Source organism: Myotis davidii, unplaced genomic scaffold (genome assembly GCF_000327345.1).
Source record: "Myotis davidii unplaced genomic scaffold, ASM32734v1 scaffold424, whole genome shotgun sequence".
In the NCBI taxonomy this organism is placed as follows: domain Eukaryota; kingdom Metazoa; phylum Chordata; class Mammalia; order Chiroptera; family Vespertilionidae; genus Myotis; species Myotis davidii.
In genome coordinates this window covers 2,764,723-2,784,056 of record NW_006295827.1, presented here as the reverse complement: position 1 = coordinate 2,784,056, position 19,334 = coordinate 2,764,723, and the positions used below count along the sequence as shown (strand labels likewise).

Below are 19,334 nucleotides of genomic sequence, written 5' to 3'. Positions count from 1 at the left end.
TCTGGCCCTTTAAATACAGTTCCTCATGTTGTGACCCAACCATAAAATTATTTTTGTTGCTACTTCATAACTGTAATGTTGCTACTGTTATGAATCGTAATGTAAATGTCTGATATGCAGGATGGTCTTAGGCGACCCCTGTGAAAGGGTTGTTCGACCCCCAAAGGGGTCGCGACCCACAGGTTGAGAACTGCTGCCTTAGGGATTTAGGGCCTGTGAAAACACATTTAGTTCCCTGAATGGCAACACATAAATAGCAATGACCCTTAATTGAAAGGGCGGAGACCAAATGGACTAGCAGTCAGGCTTTTATAGAAATGACTAGTGGCATGGTGGTGTCTGCTGATATGGTCTGGATTTTTCCCCCTTACACTTTCCCCCCTCCCCACTTCCTGGGCTGGAAATCCTGGAAGGAAGGAAGGAAGGAAGGAAGGAAGGAAGGAAGGAAGGAAGGAAGGGAGGGACCATTAACTAAACTAGGATTCTAGGGTTCAATACGGAGTGTTCCTGGGTGGACTGAAATTTCAAAGGAATGAGAGGTCCCCAAGCATCTTTAAAACCAGTATATTACAACCTGACTGCTACCTGCAGTTTGCCAATTACCCAATTATGACACAAATTTGCACATTTTTTTTAAAAAAGTAGGCTGCTACTATTCTTCCTTATACAAGGATTTTAGTCACTGTACATCTTGTGTCTTTAAATAATGTATTAGGAACATTTTCAAGTCTGTAAGTGCTTTTTTAATGAGAGTGTGAAGATTTTAATGGGACTAGATTGCTTTTCATGACATTTCAGAGTGACTTAATTGTAAAAATGTTGAGAGTCTGTATTTTAAAGTTTGCTAAGTATGTCTGCTATGGATTATAGTCAGACACTTAAAAGGATGGATGAGTGGAGAGTGGAACCAGATAGCTTTTTCCTCACTACTTTCCTCCAAATATTGGCTCTTTGCAAATAAGGTTATACCAAACCGGGCACAGGTCAGGGTTCTCTTGAACCTTTTAATTAAACAATAGGAACTGAGACCAGTAGGTAAAGTTTCAGAGACAGTTCCTTTAAAACTTACTTGGGCAGCAATATATGTCTGAGGGCATTTCCTATCTCTTTTAACAGAACCAGGAGGCCAGGCTACCTTTCTTTTTTTATACTCCCTTTTAGTTCCTGAACTCTCTTCTCTGTTCACTTAAAAATATATCTGTCTTATTATGTCTCATTTCTTTTGCAATTAATTTCATTGTGTTTCTAAAATATTGTTACTTCCAAATAACAGTTTACTATTTTAGTGGTAAGAATTTTAGACTCATCATGAAACTCGGTTTTTTTTTTTTTGTCTTCAAAACAATGTGGTTATTTAGAGGTCTTTTCCTGCACAAATGTTCTTAGGGTTCTAGAACCTGCAGCAGACTTCTCAAAATTATATCTGACTAGGGCTCAGTGCACGAATTCGTGTACCTTGAAAGGAACTGTGGGCCGTGAGGCTGCAGTGGGCATAGGGGCGGGTCTCGGTCCATCCTCTGCGCCCCCACCTGGCCCCTCCCACAGTGGCCCCTGGTCTCCTGTCTGCCGGCAACCCCACTCCCACCACTGCCACTCCCACGTGCTGGCCCCAGCTTGCACCTGCTGACAGTGTGGTGCCAGCCATGGGTACGAGTGGTGGCTGCTGCCCTGATCGCCCCTCAGGAGCAGGGGGAGGTGGAGAAACCTTCAGGGGCGATCTGGATTGGCAGCTACCACTCGCACCTGCTGACGGCGCCAAGCGATCAGGGCTGAGTGATCGGGGCTGGCTCTGGGTGCTGGCAGGGGGTATGAGTGGCGGCTCTGGTGCTGGTAGTGGGTGCGAGTGGGGCTGGCGCTGGCAGCAGGTACAAGCACCTGGCAGGACCATAGCACGTGGGAGTAAAGAATTTTCAGTAACTACCAGAGGCTTGCCCTGATGACAGCGACCAGCATCCCACTGTGGTCTGGTGTCTCCACTCAACTGCTTCACCATCCCATCGCAGCTGATGCCCACCATGTTTCGCATGTGCCCCCTGGTGGTCAGCGCACATCATAGCGACTGGTGGTTTGGTTGTTCCGCCATTTGGTCTATTTACATATTAGGGTTTTATATAGAGAGATGGTTAGGCACTTCCAACACCACTCTTAGTCAGGGTTTGTATTAGTTTCCTAAGACAGGGATTACTGTAACAAAGTGCCACACACTGGGTGGCTTAAAGCAACAAAAATACATTCTCTCACAATGCTGGAGGCTAGAAGTCGGAAAATCAGCATGTCAACAGTGCTGTGCTCCCACTAAAACCTGTAGGGAATCCTTCTTTGCCTTTTTCTAGCTCTTTGGCAGGTTTTGGTAGTTCCTTGCTTTACAGCTGCTTAGCTCTAATCTCTGCCTTCTTTGTGAACACCTTCACCTGGTGTTCTCCCAGTGTATCTCAGTGTTCGCATGGCCATTGTCTGTGACACCATGCACATTGGATTAGGGGCCCACCCTATTAAAGTATGACCTCATCTTAATGAATTACAGCAAACCCTGTTTCCAAAAAAGGTCACATTTTGAAGTATTGAGAATTAGGATTTCACTATATCTTTTTTAAAAAATTAAATGTATTGGGATAATATTGGTTAATAACATATAAGATTCAGGTATAAAATTCTGTAATTCATCATCAGTTTATTGCATTAAGTGCTCATTTCCCATACTCTAGTCTCCATCCATCACTATATATTTGACCCTCTTTATTCTTTCTCCCCCCACTCCCTTCCTCTTTGGTAATCACCATACTGTTGTCTGTATCTATGAGTTTGTTTTATTTGTTCATTTGTTGCTTTCTGTTTTACATTCCACATATGAGTGAACTCTTATGGTTTTTGTCCTTCATTGTTTGATTTATTTTACTTAGCACTATACTCTCGAGATCCATCATGTTTTATGGCTGCATAGTAGTCTATTATATGTATGTACCAGGTCTTCTTTATCCAATCATTGGTTGAAGGACACTCAGGTTATTTCTATGTCTTGGCTGCTATGAATAATGCTGCAATGAACATAGGTGTACATATATCTTTATGAATAAGTGTTTTCAAAATTTTCAAGTAGATACCCAACAGAGATTGCTGGGTCATATGTTAGTTCTCTTTTTAATTTTATTGAGGAACCTTTATATTGTTTCCATAGAGGCTTTACCAATTTACATTTCTACCAGCAGTGTATGAGGGTTCCCTTTTCTCTACATCCTCTCTAACACTTCTTATTTCTTGTGTTCTTGGTAATAGCCATTCTAACAGATCTGAGGTGTTATCTCATTATGGTTTTAACTTGCATTTCCCTTATAACTGGTGAAATTGAACAACTTTTTCTGTATCTGTTGGTCATTTGTATGTCTTCTTGGGAAAAGTGTCTGTTCAGGTCCTATGTCCATTTTTAAATTTTTGTTGTTGAGTTGTGTGAGTTCTTTATGTATTTTGGATACTAGTGTCCCCTATTGGAAGTATTGTTTGCAAATATCTTCTCCCATTTGTTTGGTTGCATTTTTGTTTTGGTGATGATTTCTTTTGCTGTGCTGAAGTTTTTTAGTTTTATGTAGTCCCATTCATATCTTTCTTGAAGGGACACATTCAACCCCTAATGGGATTCTATTTCATAAGGTATCCAGGGAGATTCTGATGTAGCCTGCACAGGTTCCCAAAGCATGGTTCCTGGTCCACATGCACAGAATTCCTGGGGAGCACTAAAGAAATTTTATACATTATAAAAATGGTTTAAAGAAGGAATATAATCCCCAAACGCATGTACCTACTACCCAGTTTGCCGGGAGCCAGTCCATCCTTGCTGTTTCAAGGGACCTGGCACATATGGCATACTGTTCTTAATATGTTTGCTCACCTTCTTGGCGCTGTGTTTTAACCAAGGTCACCTCTCCGAGAAAGGTTGTTTCCCCAGGTAGGGATTTTTCCCTGAAGTCAGGGAGGGGATAAAACTCCTTAACTAAGTGCCAGACGGGTAGTTAATCACTTTAACGACTAGAACCTGGTGACTGAACCTGGCTGGAGAACCTGGACAGAACCTGGCTGGAGAACCTAGCAAGAGAACATGGACACAGAACTTGGCTGGAGATTGTGGCTAGAGATCCTGGCAAGGCTGCTGATCAAATGAACGCTGTCTCCATGTCATTCCTCCTTCGCCGACTCCGTCCACACCTTTGGGGATCCCTGGACCTGCTGGGGTTGGACCCCAGCACCAGTTTAAGAAATAAAACATTACCAATACCTCTGAAGGCCTTGGAAAGCTTGAGGTATTTATTTAAAATACAGATTCTCCTCTGAGCAGTTAGGTCAAGGAGATTCAGGACAATGAGTTTTAGAATTTAGTAAATTTTCTTCTTTTTTTCTTTTATCCCAAGGTGGTGTATTTTTTTTTTTTGTAAATATTTTATTGATTTCAGGGAGGAAGGGAGAATGAGAGATAAAAAAATCAGTGATGACAGAGAATCATTGATTGGCTGCCTCCTGCATGCCTCACACTGGAGATCGAGCCCACAACCTAGGCATGTGCCCTGACTGGGAATCAGACCTCGACCTCCTGGTTCATAGGTTCACGTTCAACCACTGAGCCACGCTGGCCAGAGAAGGTGATATATTTTTTAGAAGATCTAGAAGATGTAACTGTGGAGTGAGATGGGATTTTTTTTTCTTTTTATTACAGAATAAAAGCATGCAAGGGAAGGTTTAATGACATTTTCCCACACTGTAGTAGAACAGTCATCACTCTTCTTCTTTTTGGGATGGTTTCCTGAAAAATATCACTTACAGTTTTTTGATTTATCTCAGATCTGTGGCTTAGACAGAATTTTAGTGGTACACTCTTGGATTTTCATGAGATAGTCATGTATGTATGAAGGTAAGTGACCTATCATTGATTATGCTCCTTAAAATCTTTCCTCTGGGAGTTTTGTGAAGATTAATGTCTGCTAGATGATTTTAAGTTTGTGAAATGCCTTGAGTTCCTCGGGGGAAGCGTTACATAAATGTAAATAAATTATGCAGCACCTGAATTTGGTTGTTTATCATTTTTTATGGTGCGTTTTAATTAACAACTCAGTGCTATTTATGTTGGGTGACTAGGGAAAGGTCTTAATCACTCAAAGGTGGTTCAAATAAGTAGGCAGGAGCAGCATTTAGGCTGGTACCCAGGAAGGAATAAATAAGCAGGACCTCTTCTGTAAATTAGGAAATTTGTCATTTTCTTTTCTTTCTTTCTTTTTTTTTTTTTTTTTACATAAGGAAGCATTTATTTAAGGTTTAACATGAATCATACAAATAAAATTTGTATTTGTATAAACACAAATTCATAACAGCAAAGGACAAAGTAAAAACAAAGAAAACTAATTGGCAGCTATCTACTTGTAAAGTAGGAAGTCTTTTACAAAATAATCATCTTAGATGAACAGAAGACCAATCTCCAATGTCATCCTGCAAGATGGTTGTTTTAGCAATCTCCTTCTATTTCCTCTAGTGTACTCTTTCAGTGTGGCTGATAATTGTTTTGATGATTGCCACTCTCTCGAGATGCCTTGCAGTAAGTACTCTGTTGGTCGCTGTGGTCTGCATATTTCTGTCCATATTCATAGTTCCCATAGTTATACCCAGTATAATGATAGCCGCCACAGACACTATAGTTTTGATCACCACCATAGGCACTATTGTAATTTTCATATCCTTGATCATAATAGTTATTATATCCTTGGTTCCAGTTTTGGCCCTGACCTTGTCCATGACCCTTAGTAACTCCTCGTCCACCAGCTGCAGCACCTCTCCCTTCATTTTATTGTTGCTCTTGCTGCCTGTATACCTCTTTGGGTTTTGTAACTTTGATCTCACACTTCCCAGAATCAATTAGATGATATCTGCTCTCTAACAATTTCTTTACTGCCTCTTCATCTTTATCTATATATATAAAAGCCCAGTGACCAGAATGGCAGGACGACCAGAACAACTGATCGCTGTGATGTGCACTGCAGCAGCCGACCAGCCCAATCCAGGCCCCGATTGCCCCCCCACCCCCCATAGGCCTCGATCGTGGGCCAGGCTGAGGGATCCCACCTGTGCATGAATTTGTATACCAGGCCTCTAATGTGATAAAACATAACCTCTTCTTTCATTTGTTGCTATATCTAAGGGAAGTTCAATATTTTCAATCTCTCCAAAGTCTCTAAAGTATTTTTTAATTTGTTCTTCAGAAGTAACTAGTCTTACATCTACCCACAAAAACTTTTTTGGGGGGTTCCTCCCCTTTTAAAGCATGTGTCCTTTTGGGAGTTCTATCAATTTGCCATCCAGTTTGTGTTCCTTCAGTTCCAAAACCTTATCACCACTATCAGCATATTTGAAAAGATGCCCGGATTGTGGGCTTGATCCCCAGTATGGGGTGTGCAGGAGGCAGCTGATCAATAATTCTCTTTCAGATCCAAATCCTCCTGATCTTCCCGTGACTGGATCTGTTTTAATTGTATGGTCTACAACTTTCCCAAATGGATACACATATTCACTTAGATCTTTCTTGCATCCAGCTCAAGCCTACAGTAAACATTTTACCGTCATCCTGCTGATTTTTTTGCACGTTGATCTTGGGTCCCTCTGTGAATTCCTCTTTGTTGCTGTAGTCATTCATGTTCTTCTGGCTGTTTGGCAGGGCGTGCTGGGTGTAGTCCTAGTCGCCAGTCTCGGCAGCAGGGGTGGCAGAGCTTTGTATGGAGCTGGATTTAAAACTGTGACAGAAGAGCGAGTTGGTCATTTTCCATGGCACTTACTGAGCTGAGCTCTGGGTAAATGCCTTCTATGAGTTTACAGTGTGCTGTTAGAGACTCAGCCTTTTTATTTATTTTTAACGTATTTACAGTTTGTCTCAGACTTTCAGATACCTTGGACCTCTTCAGTTTTCCTGAGTACGCTGGAAACATTTTTTAAAAAAAGGTATTTGGGGAGCAATGATGCTTCTGACAAACCAGCTTAACTTTTGGTATGCTGTGCTTCTATAGCCCAAGGAGCTAGGTTCTAAACTACCTCCCTTTTTTTGCCTATTACACAGAGCTTTGTGCTTCAGTAGGTGACACCATCCTAGGTCCGTTGAAGAGTGAAGATGGGAAAGTAAACCCCTCAATCTAGTTGCGCCTCCTTGGTTTGCTGTGTTGTCAGAGTTTCATCAGTATGCTTGTTTTTTGCCCTGTTGTTCTGTGAACAAAGAGTTACTTTATCCCCTTTCCATGGCTGACCCCATACTTGTAACTTTCCTCATTTATTCACCATTTCTATTAAGCACTATTTGGTGCTAAGCAGTGGACATGTGTGAGTTATACAGAGTTCTTGATGCTATGGAGCTGTCCAGTGGAATATATAATTATTAAAGAAAATAAAAGTCAGAACCAATAGCCAAATAGTTATAATTAGATGAGGGGTGTAGTAGTGGGACTCTAACTCTGCCCTGGCTGTTTTGAGGAGCAATAATTCAGCAAAATCTGGGAGGATCCCTGGGAATCAGGAAGGAAGGCGAAAGAGCAGGGTATTTGTCTTCTAGGAAGTATACCATGAAATTAGTTTCTATTCATTTCTCTGCCCTTCTCCTTCTATACACTGTCTTATGTAGAGGCACAATTTCAGCTATCCAAGGTGGGCCAGTTTGCTACGCTTGGGTGATCGGAGATTGGGGGCTATAGGAAAAGGGGAGGGAGTTGAAGCTGAATATAAGTTAGACAGCAAGGGATGGTAGAGTAGTTTTGTTTCACTGGAATGAGTAACTCATTAAATTGGGCATACTGTTTCTCTAAATTGTGCTCTGGTAACTTTTTTGGAACTCTAGGGCTATCTATAGACCCTTGAGGGTCTAGAGTGGGTTAGGGGTTTGGGAGAGATACACTTGCTGAAGGAAGTCCTTCTCTGCACTCTATCTGTAGGAGACAAGACAGTGTAAATATATTTTACTTTTTAGATGTAATTGCTCAAACTTCTGACGTCAAGTCACCTGTTAAAAATTCACTTTTCATAGCCTTTTTATTGCAGACCTGCTGACTTAGAATCTTATCATTAGGTCTCCTGGCCATTGTCAAGCACTCTATTGAGAGCCACTGCCATGATGACATGGACTGCGGATGGGTCATTCAGAGCTTAAAGATGAGGACTTCCCCATTTTTGCCCCAGCAGGCTCCTGCTAGATTTCTCAATATCTTTCACCTCTGGTACCAGCTCCATAATTGGCAGGGCCCAGGGCAAAATGAATATGCAGAACCCCTTATTAAAAAATTAAGAAACTCAAGAGGGTGACAGCAGAGCATTAAACTAAGTATGGGCCCTTCTGAATGCTGGGCTCTGGAAGACTGCACAAGTAGCCAGTCCGTGAGGCTCTGCTCACCACTTCTGTTTGCCTTTTAAAGTGAGCTGCTTATTGTTCCCCATGTACCACACTCTTCTTTGCCTTTGTTTCTTGGTTCTCACTGTGTGAAATGCTATTTTTCATCTCTCTTCTGTCTCATCTAAACTTACCTGTTTTTTTCATGTACTGTATTAGAATCCTGTGCAAGTTGCCACCACAAGACTGTGTGTCCTTTGAGGTTCCACTCTTCTTCATTCTTTTATATATATACTAGAGGCCTGGTGCACAAAAATTTGTGCACTCGGTGGGGCGGCGGTCCCTCAGCCCGGCCTGTGCCCTCTCGTAGTCTGGGACCCCTCGGGGGATGACCACCTGCTGGCTTAGGCCTGCTCCCTGGGGGATTGGGCCTAAGATGGCAATCAGACATCCCTCTGGCAGCCCGGCAGCCCTTGGGGGATGTCCACTTGCCAGCGGGGAGGAGGCCTAAACTGCAGTCGGACATCCTTAGCGCTGCGGAGGAGGCAGGAGAGGCTCCCACCACAGCGCGTCACACACCCTTCAGGGTGGGGGTCCCCACGGGGGTGCCTGGCGAGTCTGGGTGAGGGGCTGAGGGCCGTTTTCAGGCTGGTGGGTGACTGAAGCTCCCTACCCCTCCTTTTTTCTTTCTTTTTTTTATTCTGGGATTTATTTACCTTCTATGGCTGTCACTGGAGCTGAGAGCCGGCTTTAGTTTTGAGGGTTGGCTCCAGCTATGAGACCTCGGCAGCTGAAGCAGGTATCTCGGCTTTGTTTGATTTTCTATAATTGATAAACTGTTGCAACTCCAGCTCAATGGCTGGCTGAAAGCATGGGGTTTGTTTAGCTTCTATAATTACAATGTAGTTGCTTAGAGTGCAAGCTCAGAGCTGGGCCACGGCAGGCGGTGAACCTTGGATTCCTCCATCAGTGGAGCAAGCAAGCCTCCTGATCACTTCAGCTGCCTGCTTGCCGGCCGCCATCTTGGTTCGCATATAATTTGCATATCGCCCTGATTAGCCAATGGGAAGTGTGTCGGAGGTATGGTTAACTACCATGTTTGTCTATTATTAGATAGGATACACACATTTTATTGATTTCAGAGCGGAAAGGAGAGAGAGAGAGGGAGAGAGAGAGAGAGAGACATCAATGATGAGAGAGAATCATTGATCAGCTGCCTCCTGCATGCCCCACACTGGGGATCGAGCCTGCAACCCGAGCATGTGCCCTGACTGGGAACCCAACCATGACCTCCTGATTCCTAGGTAAATGCTCAAATACTGACCCATGCTGGCCAGACTCTTCTTCATTCTTATATTCCTTTCCCTTAGATGAGACTCTGCCACCGTCTCCTCATAAGTTTACTGAGTAAAATATTTTTTAACCTGGATGCTTTTCTTAAAATTTAATTAGGTTACGGATCACTGGGAATATAGATTTGGTTCAGAGTGAGGTGTTGGAGGCAGCGTTGCCCCAGGTAGTGTTACACGAGGGGCCAGGCTGCCTGGTTATGACTGGTGTAAAATAGGGTGAGGAACAAGCCTATTTAGATACACTGAGGACATTTCTGGCAAGTTGCGTATCCTCTGTGGCTAACACCTTTGTTAGCTACCCTTCCTCTGATAACCAGTGTTCCCTTTCTGGATCTCTCATTGCCCTCTTCAGTTGCTGGGAACAACTTTTTCTAAGTCACTTAAGTGACTTGAAAGTGCTGTTAGCAGAACCTGAGGAAATATTTCTTGTGGTAGAAAGGTGACCATTTTGCTCAGTGGTTAATACTTGAAACTAGACGTTCTGGATTATTTGAGCTAATGTGTTCTGGAGAATTCTCCTAAGCTGGATGCATTTGGTAAATGCAGTCATAGTTCAGTAGGCTGAGAATCCGGTGCTACACATAAAAGGACTGACTGTTCCTGTCTTGAGGTAATCAGAGATACCTATGAATATGTAGAAGAGGTCGGTGTAACCTCTTCATCTTACAGATGGATGAGCAACTGTTAAGTTCAGAGAAGTTAAACAGCACATTCAGGGTTGATTCAGATATTTAGTACCTGAGTTGGCACTAGAATCTGTGATTGCTACTCCTTCTGAGGCCTCAGTAAATATTTGTTCAAAGACTGTTCCATTCTTACTTTGAGGGTTATCATCTGGCCTTGACCTGATGGAGTTAATGAAATGAAATATATACTTCTCCTTTGACATTGTGGACAAATGAGCTAAAGTGGACAGATTGACTAACACAGTTCTGTCCAATTGAAATACGTTGAGCCACACATGCTGTATTAAAATTGAAAAAATAAAAAGAAAGAGGTTAAATTAAGTTTAATAATTTACTTAGCTTTAGATATCAAACCTTTTTAATCATTTCACCATTTCAATACAGAAATATTAGTGAGATATTTACTTTTTTGTTCAGTGTAGCTACTGTACTGGATAGTGCAGGCCTATAAAATGTACTAGCCTATACATTTAATTTTTATTTTCCTTTCTAGGTTGCTTTAGCCCATACTATTTAACATACAAAGTTGGTCATTGGTGTGATGGTATGGATTTGGGGGTGTAAGCTGATTAATTAGCTTTAGTGTATAAGTTAAAGGGGTCAGGCAAACTCATAATACTCCAACGTGGTTTACTGTAGACATCTGTCTTCATTCTGGGGGACAGAAATCACCTTGCACAAAGACATGGGCTGTCAGTTAAGGATAATTTCTCTGCTATTGACTCAGTCTTGGCTTTGACTCCCTGTCCGCACAGAGTTTGTTGCTGAATTAGAACCTTGCTCCTCTTACAGGGAATTAGGAAGGAAAGTGTGGGTTTTTTAGTAAGATTACTAATCAACATGTGAAATCCTGTGCAGTTTTATTAAAATCTAAGCAAAAAGTAGATAACTTGATCATTTCTTAGCTTAGGTAGATCATAGTAACTAGCAAATTAAGGCAGCAAAAGACCCACACACACTTGTAGTCAGGTTTGCACTAGTTTCTAGATAAAGGGTAATATATATTTGGTCTTCAGGGTATGATTTGAATGGAAGTTTTTTCTTCATTTTTAAGATCACTGCACAGAGTCCACTAACTGAATACAAGGAGACAGCCTTGATTAGATTAGGCTAGATTGGATTAAATCAAATGGTTAAAGCCTTTGGAGCCTCTAGCTTGTAGGAGACACCGTAATGGCCTTCATTGCATCCCTAAATCCTATTACTTAGTTAACTATCTTATTGAAGAATTCAGGTCTGCATAAAGGAGCATTGCCCTGTACTCTCTGTGGCGGTCTCTGGCCCTTAAGGTGAGCTGACAGATAAGAACTTTCTTGGAATAGGTTGGTTATGTTGGTTTGGGGCAAGTTATTCTAACTAATTCGAAAGTAGTAGATACCTAAGTTGGTAGAGGGAGTATTTCACACAGAAAAGTAGTCTGTCTCTTGGCTGCCCTTTGGCTTCGTGGCTGTTAGTATCTGTGGCAGGGATTTTTAAGGCAAAGAGAATCAGGAGAGATGTGTGTAAATAGTTGTAAAATTGGCTGCACTGTCATTGTGGCAGGTGTGAGGGTGGATGGATGGGTTGGAGCTTTATTTTTAAGCTTTGTGAAATCATCTCTTACAGCCTATATCCATTTTAGAGGCTGTCATTAAGAATCATATGCTGAGTATATAGTACAGGTGAGACACTGTGCTAGATGTTGGGAATAAAATAAAGAATCTTGGAATTTGGGAGCTGTAGGCATCTTTATCTGTGATTTCCTGGCATATTTCTAGTTTTATTATAAGTGTGAGTTGTTATTGCCTATTTCTACAGTGCCCATATTTTTCTGAAGCAAAACATTCTTTTTGCCATATGATTTTTTTCTAATTTGTGAATTTATAGACAGGCAAAATTTTACAAAAGCGTATAAATTATGTCAAATTTTATTGTAGATTTAATGTCTTTTGGAAAAAAACGAAAACAGAAACAAGAAATTGGCATTGTCCAGTTCTTGGATGCTTACTGCAACCACAATGAAGACTGGAGGGACTATGAAACAAAATAGTAAATTTGACATAGAACTTTGCTAAAGGTAGTTTAGTTAGACAGCAACTTCAAGACCCATAAGTGATCATTACACACTGGATTGGCCTCCTGTGATGTGGGGAATGTTTTTCCAGGCATCTTTAAAAATCAGGTGCATACTGCCTCAGCTAGGAGCTGATCGTCCACCATTCAGATTCTGTGAGTTAACTGGTTCACAAGCAAAAAGTGAGGCATCTGATGTTCTGTCTGGTACTCGATGAATTGCCATGAGAAGATTCCTACATCCAAGGGGCTGAGGTGACACTCTGGCCGGGGCCTTTCAGTGCTTTCTATGGAATGGAGACTTCTTTCTTCATAGAGCCTAGGGGGCTTGTAGCTCTTCATTTATTCCCCCATGTGGGCTCTGCCAGTTCTTAGGTCAAGAAAATGAGTTAAGCTTAGTTCTCTATTTAACCTTTCTGGTGAAGTAGCCCTGCATCTGTGTCCTTTCCCTAAAGACAAGAAAACTTCAGGTGTGGACCAGACGTGGAGTCTGAAGAGCAGTTATGAGAGATTAATGGTTTTGATTTGTTTTTAAGAAGAAAAGTACAACTAGCCCTTTGGATGATGATAATATGTCTCTCCAACCCTCCTGTGTATCAAGTGTGCAGTGTTCTCTTCCTGTATGGCACTTGTATTTTCAAGAGCTAGGGTCATTGACAGAACACTGCTCACTCTTGAGTTTCAGAGCACAGCAGAGTACACAGTCTGAAGCAAGGGATGTAATTTTCTCTAAGTGTACTAAGAATTACTTTAATACTCTATATGTGCATGAACATGCTCACACAGTTGTGTGTTTTTACCCATGCTCCTTGAAGAGGAATAGCCCTCATTTTACTTTTAATGATTCCTGATTGCTCACTTCTCCAGGTTACCTTTTTAGGAATCAGCTGCTGGAGAAATGTGTGCTCATTTTGTCCTCGAGAACTTTACTCCTGTGGCCCTTTGACCTGAGGCTCACCCAGCCTGCCCTCTTCTCTGCATCAGCCCAGCTTTGTTCTTCCGGGTCTCCTGTTCCCACTCTGAAGGAGACCTTCTTGCTTCAATTTAGTATGTATTTCTGTTGAGGCGGTTCCACATTAGAAGAGGCTGGGGAGGGAATTTTAAGGAGAAAATTGGATCTGGTTAGGAGAAATTTATAAAACTTCTGTATTATCTGCTAATGGTTCTCAGATGCTTTGGGGTCACAATATGAAAGTTCTGGTGGACTGTGAGAGCTGATCTTACCAGCTGTCAGGCAGCCCTGACTGCTTTTCTGTCTGTCCCACCTCTGCTCTTCCCATGCAGTTTGCCTAGAGAGCCCAAGTCCTCTTTTACAGTCTTCTTTAAAAATTAAAGAGAAAACAAAACATGTTTTTATTGATTTCAGAGAGGAAGATTGAGAGAGAGAGAGAGAGAGAGAGAGAGAGAGAGAGAGAAACAGCAGTGATAAGAGAGAGTCATTGATTGGCTTTCTCTTGCATGTCCCCTACTGGGGATAGTGCCCTGACTGGGGATTGAGCCATGTCCTCCACATGGCCAGGCTCTTTTAAAGTCTTCTTGATTTGCTTCCCACATCTGCTGCTCCCAATCTTGCTTGATCCCTTTGGGAAGGAGGAGAGTTGCCCTCCTCTCCGTAGTTGTTGGCATGCCCAGGGGGAAGGAGGGCACAGACCCTTTCATGTTCTGCTCCAGAGGTCCATAGGAAGCAGTGATCATGCCTAAAGCTTATTAATTACTCAAAATGTGCCCAGCACTACTCAAAGACGGAACCAGAACACTCCAGTTAGTGAGTGAATGACAAGCACTTTGCGTGGATTGTGTCTTTTACTATACTGAGCCTGATAAAGTATATGTGCTGTCACTATCTTCATTTCACAGATGGGAAATTGATGTCGAGAGAGGTTCAGTAACTTCTGACTATGTACACCGCTGGAATCAAATGATAGAATCAAGATTCAAACTGGGCAATCCAATCCAGGGCTTGTGTCCGACTCCTCAGGGAAAGGTTGAGAGTTCAGAGTCAGGAGAGTTTTGCTCATGGTAGCTTTTCTTACCTGGGATGTCTCCCCTTTTACACTGACGTCTTGTGGTCTTTATATTTTCAGTTCACTCACTAACTGGAGTGTTCTGGTTCAGTCTTGGAGGATGCCAACTCAAAGACTGTGTGTTTTAAAGAACCAGAAAGAAAAATGTTAGAGGTAGGCTCTATAAACTGTGCAGTCAGATAACAGGACTCCTGACAAGGAAATGGGGCCATAAGTGCTCATGCTTTGGAAAGATTAGTTCATTGGTAGAGGTGGTGTTTCTGCGGTTAATATGTGTTCCTGTCATCATAATACGTGAGTGTCCGTATCCACAGGCATCGAGTGTGTCGAGTGTGTCGTCCAGTAGTTCCATAAAACAAGTGACTCTTCAGAGCCAGCACCAGTTGGTGCACCTGAATAACAATAGGGAAGCTTGTTGACTGTTTGGCACTTCACAGCCCAGTAATTAGAAACTGTAAAACAATAACACAGACATGAAGCAAATCCTCTGGTTAATAAAAAAAATCTACAATCCTGCTTTGTGGCTGAGTGCAAAATCACAAACTGGCTGCAAACACTTCAGGATTTTGACAGCTGTTTTATACATATAAAAAGCTCTGGGCTCTATATTAATTTTGGGGCTTCCATATTTAAAAAAAAAACCCTGAAAACAGCAATTACCCAACTTTCTTGTTTTTCATTAATTTACTGCAGTAGTTCTCAATTTATTCTCTCTGGATCAAGAAGTATCAGCATCATTGGAAACTCCTGAGAAATGCAGTCTTTCTGGGACTCTACCCCAGACCTACTACTCAGTACTTTGGGGTAGAGCTCTGCAGGTTATGTTTTAACATGTCCTCAAGGGGGATTCGGAGTCACTCTAGATTTGAGAAACACTGGCGAGTGGGTAGAGGAATTCAAGGGGCGGGGAATGGAGTCCTCTTTTGGCCTTTACCTGAAGAGGAGCAAAGGGCTTCTCTAACCATAGATGGATGGCTGACCTGAGGCGTGATAATAATATATGAAGGCCCCCTGCCCTCAGGGGCGGTTTCTCAGGGAAGGTGCTGTGACTTTGTGGGGACTGGTTGGGAGAGGGGCCTTGGGCTGTGGCTTATAACTGGACTAGTTAGCTCTGACAGACCAAGATAGTACTGAACAGAGGAGAAGGGATATGGAGAGGAGACAAAAACAAGCACCATCTTATTTCTCAAGCGGAGCCTTAGCAGTGCTGCTGATGTAATGTGCTCATCCTTGTCAAGAACCATTGTTAAACACTGAAAGTTAGGATGGGACTGGGATGGTGGCAGGATAGATTTCTTCTTTTCCCTGTGTTCCCTCCTATTTCATTTCTCTGCCTCCAGCTATCTTGGCCGATGGGATTTGTTTAATAATTTTCCTGGGATCTCCTGACAAGTGGCTCCTCTGCCTTTTCCTTCCTGCTTGTTGACCGCCGCAGTGATACAGGTTCATTTCAGAGCCATTAGAAGTCCATGCACAGCTGACTACTAAGACGTCTTGGAAAGGCCTCTTGGGAAATAAGAGCTTGTTGCCAGAGTGAAATGAGTTCCCAACTGGTGTTGCCACAAAGGCCGGGTTCCTGACGCTCTTTGAATAGGTTGGTTGACTGTCGGCTGAGGACAAAACCTGTTGCAAACAGAAATACCTATCCTTTGGTTTCTTGGTATTTATCCAGCTTTATTAATTTTGCTCACATTTTAAAATTAGTTTATTTTGCTCACTTTTTTCTGCTTTTTAGATCATTGAGTTTTCTTGTTCTGTAACAACAAGGCATAGGACCTATTGTATCCTATTCTTTGATTTAATCACCTACATAGCAGGGGAAAGCCACAAGGATAGAGGTGAATGAGACCTAACTTCTGTCCTCCCTAACCTGGAGGAGACTGATTTCTAGGGGGAAGAAACTAAGGAAGGAGTCATCCAGATCTTGGGTTCAATTTTTTCTCTCTGTGGTCTTAAGTGGGAGAACTTTCTTGAATACCTGAATTTGATATTGGATCACAAACCCAACATCATGCTTTATTTATTTATTACTTTATTTTGCTTTCCTGGGGGGAGAAAAAATTTTATGCCCCAAAGTACCTCCAATAAAGGAACCATTAAAGCTTGATGCGATCTAATGTGAAGATACCAGAACACAGAAGTCTACTGTCACAGTGAGGCAAGGTATTGCCTATTCCATGAAATCTTTGGTCACTTACACATCCAAGGAAGGAAGCTTGTTGCCGACACATCTGGAATTTTGGTAGAAAGTGAGAATGTGTGGACCATTCATCATTGTGAAGGCTTATTTTGTATTTTATCTTATTCTAAGGGATCTGTGGCCTGTTGGCTCTTAGCAGTACTTAGTTGCTGATTCTCCTTCTATGTGACATTTAAGGTTTATGGAGAAACCAGAGGCTCACACTGGAGTGTTTGCCTTCCTGGACATCAGGAACGACGGTCCTTCTGCCAGATGAGTGGGAGGGTCTAAGTCTTTAGGTCCTTAGATTTTCATGAGTGCTGTAGCCTTTCTGTATCTGGACAGGAAGGCTGTGACCCACTGTCCTTTCCAGCCAGCCTGTGCTTCATGTTGCTTTAATTAAATACACAGCTGATGATGTCAGCCTGGCTCCTGGCTCTCTTAGCTTCCCTCTTGGAACAAAACATCCGGGCAGACAGTTGTGACAATTAAAGTCTCAAGACCCAAGCTTCGTTTGTTCTGATGTAATTAAACTAAATCTGCCTAAACATCTCCAAATGCAGATAAAACCTAATGCTGATTAGAGGTGACCCTCTAATAAATCTGATTTGATTAGGCAGAACCAGTGGGGTGCAGGCAAATATCTGAGACTCTGGCCAACTTGATTATTTCTTTGGTTTTCACTTGAGGGGGAAAAACCTGTTTGATTCTTTCTATCACAGAGTATTTGAAAACTATTATCTGTGACAACTAAAGGACTTAGGTGAAATAAACAGTTAAGACCTGTGGACTTGTCCTTAAGAGTCTCAGTCAGCCACCACCTGGGACATGCTTGCTTCCTGTCAGATCAATGGAGAATGGATTTTACCTGGAGGTCTGGCCTGGAATGCTAATTAAAAAGGACATTCTAAACTACACCCAGGCACGTTCCGATAAAGTCTTAGCAAATGTGGGTGGTGGAGGTTTTTTTCTTAAAGTCACAGTTTCTTTGTTCATTAAGGTATAGAGAAAAACAAACTAGAACTGCTTTCCTGTATAGCAAAACCTCATTGCCAATTTAAGAGAAATTTCCTTAATTGTTTTGTCTTCTGGCTCCTGTAACACAGGTCACACATCTCTACTTAGCATTTATTACATTGTACTAAAATTGTTGTTTTATTTCTCTTGTTCTGTCTTAGAAATTAGGGAAATTGTCTAATACTTCCTGATGTCTACCCAAATGCCTATCACATGGGCCCAAGGTACAGGGGTTGGCAAACAATGGCCCACAAGCCAAACCAGGCCACTATCTGTTTTTGTATGGCCATGAACTACGAATGATTTTTACATTTTTAAATGCTTGAAAAGAAATGAAAGGAAGAATATTTCATGGCACATGAAAATTATGTGAAATTCAAATTTCAGTGTTCATAAATAGTTTTATTGGAATACAGCCATGTTCATTCATTTATGTTATTGTTTGGCTGCTTTGTGCTACAACAGCAAAATTGAGTAGTTGCAAAAGATCCCATATGGCCCCAAAGCCTAAAAATATTTACCTGGTATGTTACAGAAGTTTGCTGACCGTTTTCTATTATATAGTAGGTGTGTTGGAAATGCTTATTGTTTGAATTATTTCAGATATAAATCTGAGTTTGCAGATGGAGTTATTCTGATTCTGTTCAGGGAATGTAAAATGAATGACAATTGATGGATCTCTCTCTCTCTCAATATCTTTTTAGTTTAGGTGTTATGGTTCTGGTTCATTTCTGAGAGCTAGATAATTACATACAAGTATTTTTCTTCTTAGTAACATAAAGAGCTCTGCTAATCCTTATTAACTTTCTTGGCTCTGAACCTGTTGTATGGGATGCAGAGATACCAAAAGGTACACAGAAATTAAACTAACCAGGTCACACAGTAAAGAAATGGGATGGCTCTGCATGTATTCATCATTTCCTCCAGTTGCTAAAGCCATTCATTGTGATGAAAAAGAATTCACATAAACTTGGGGGTATTTATGAGCAAATTACTGTCCTAGATTATGTAATGCATTAGTTCTTTTATTTTTTTAATTCTTTATTGTTTAAAGTATTACATATAGTATTACATATGTCTCCTTTTTTCCCCATTGGCCACCTCCCCCCGACCCAGCACATGCCCCCACCTCCCTAGTGTCTGTGTCCATTGGTCATGCTTATATGCATGCATACAAGTCTTTCGGTTGATTTCTTACCCCCCACCCCAATCTTCCTCTGCCTTCTGAGAATTGACAGATTGTTCTATGCTTCTATGTATCTGGATCTATGTATCGGTTTATGTTGTTCACTATATTCCAGAAATGAGTGAGATCATGTGATATTTTTCTTCCTGCGACTGGCTTATTTTGCTTAGCATAACGCTCTCCAGGTCTATCCATACTGTTGCAAATGGTAAAAGTTCTTTCTTTTTTTACACTAGCGTAGTATTCCATTGTGCAGATGTACCACAGTTTTCTAATCCACTCATCTGCTGATGGGCGCTTAGGTTGTTTCTAAATATTGGCTATTGTAAATTGTGCTGCTATGAACATAGGGGTGCATATGTCATTTCTGATTGGTGTTTCTGATTTCTGGGATATATTCCTAGAAGTGGGATTACTGGGTCAAATGGGAGTTCCATTTTTAATTTTTTGAGGAAACTCCATACTGTCTTCCATAGTGGCTGCACTAGTGTGCATTCTCA

General features: G+C 41.7%; 1 protein-coding gene and 1 pseudogene across 1 annotated transcript in view; one reads left to right on the top strand and one right to left on the bottom strand.

The window, feature by feature from the left end:
- Window positions 1-19,334, top strand: part of AUTS2 (autism susceptibility candidate 2) — a 1,133,774-nt gene that overhangs the window by 43,202 nt on the left and 1,071,238 nt on the right.
- Window positions 5,522-6,672, bottom strand: LOC102753703 (annotated as a pseudogene).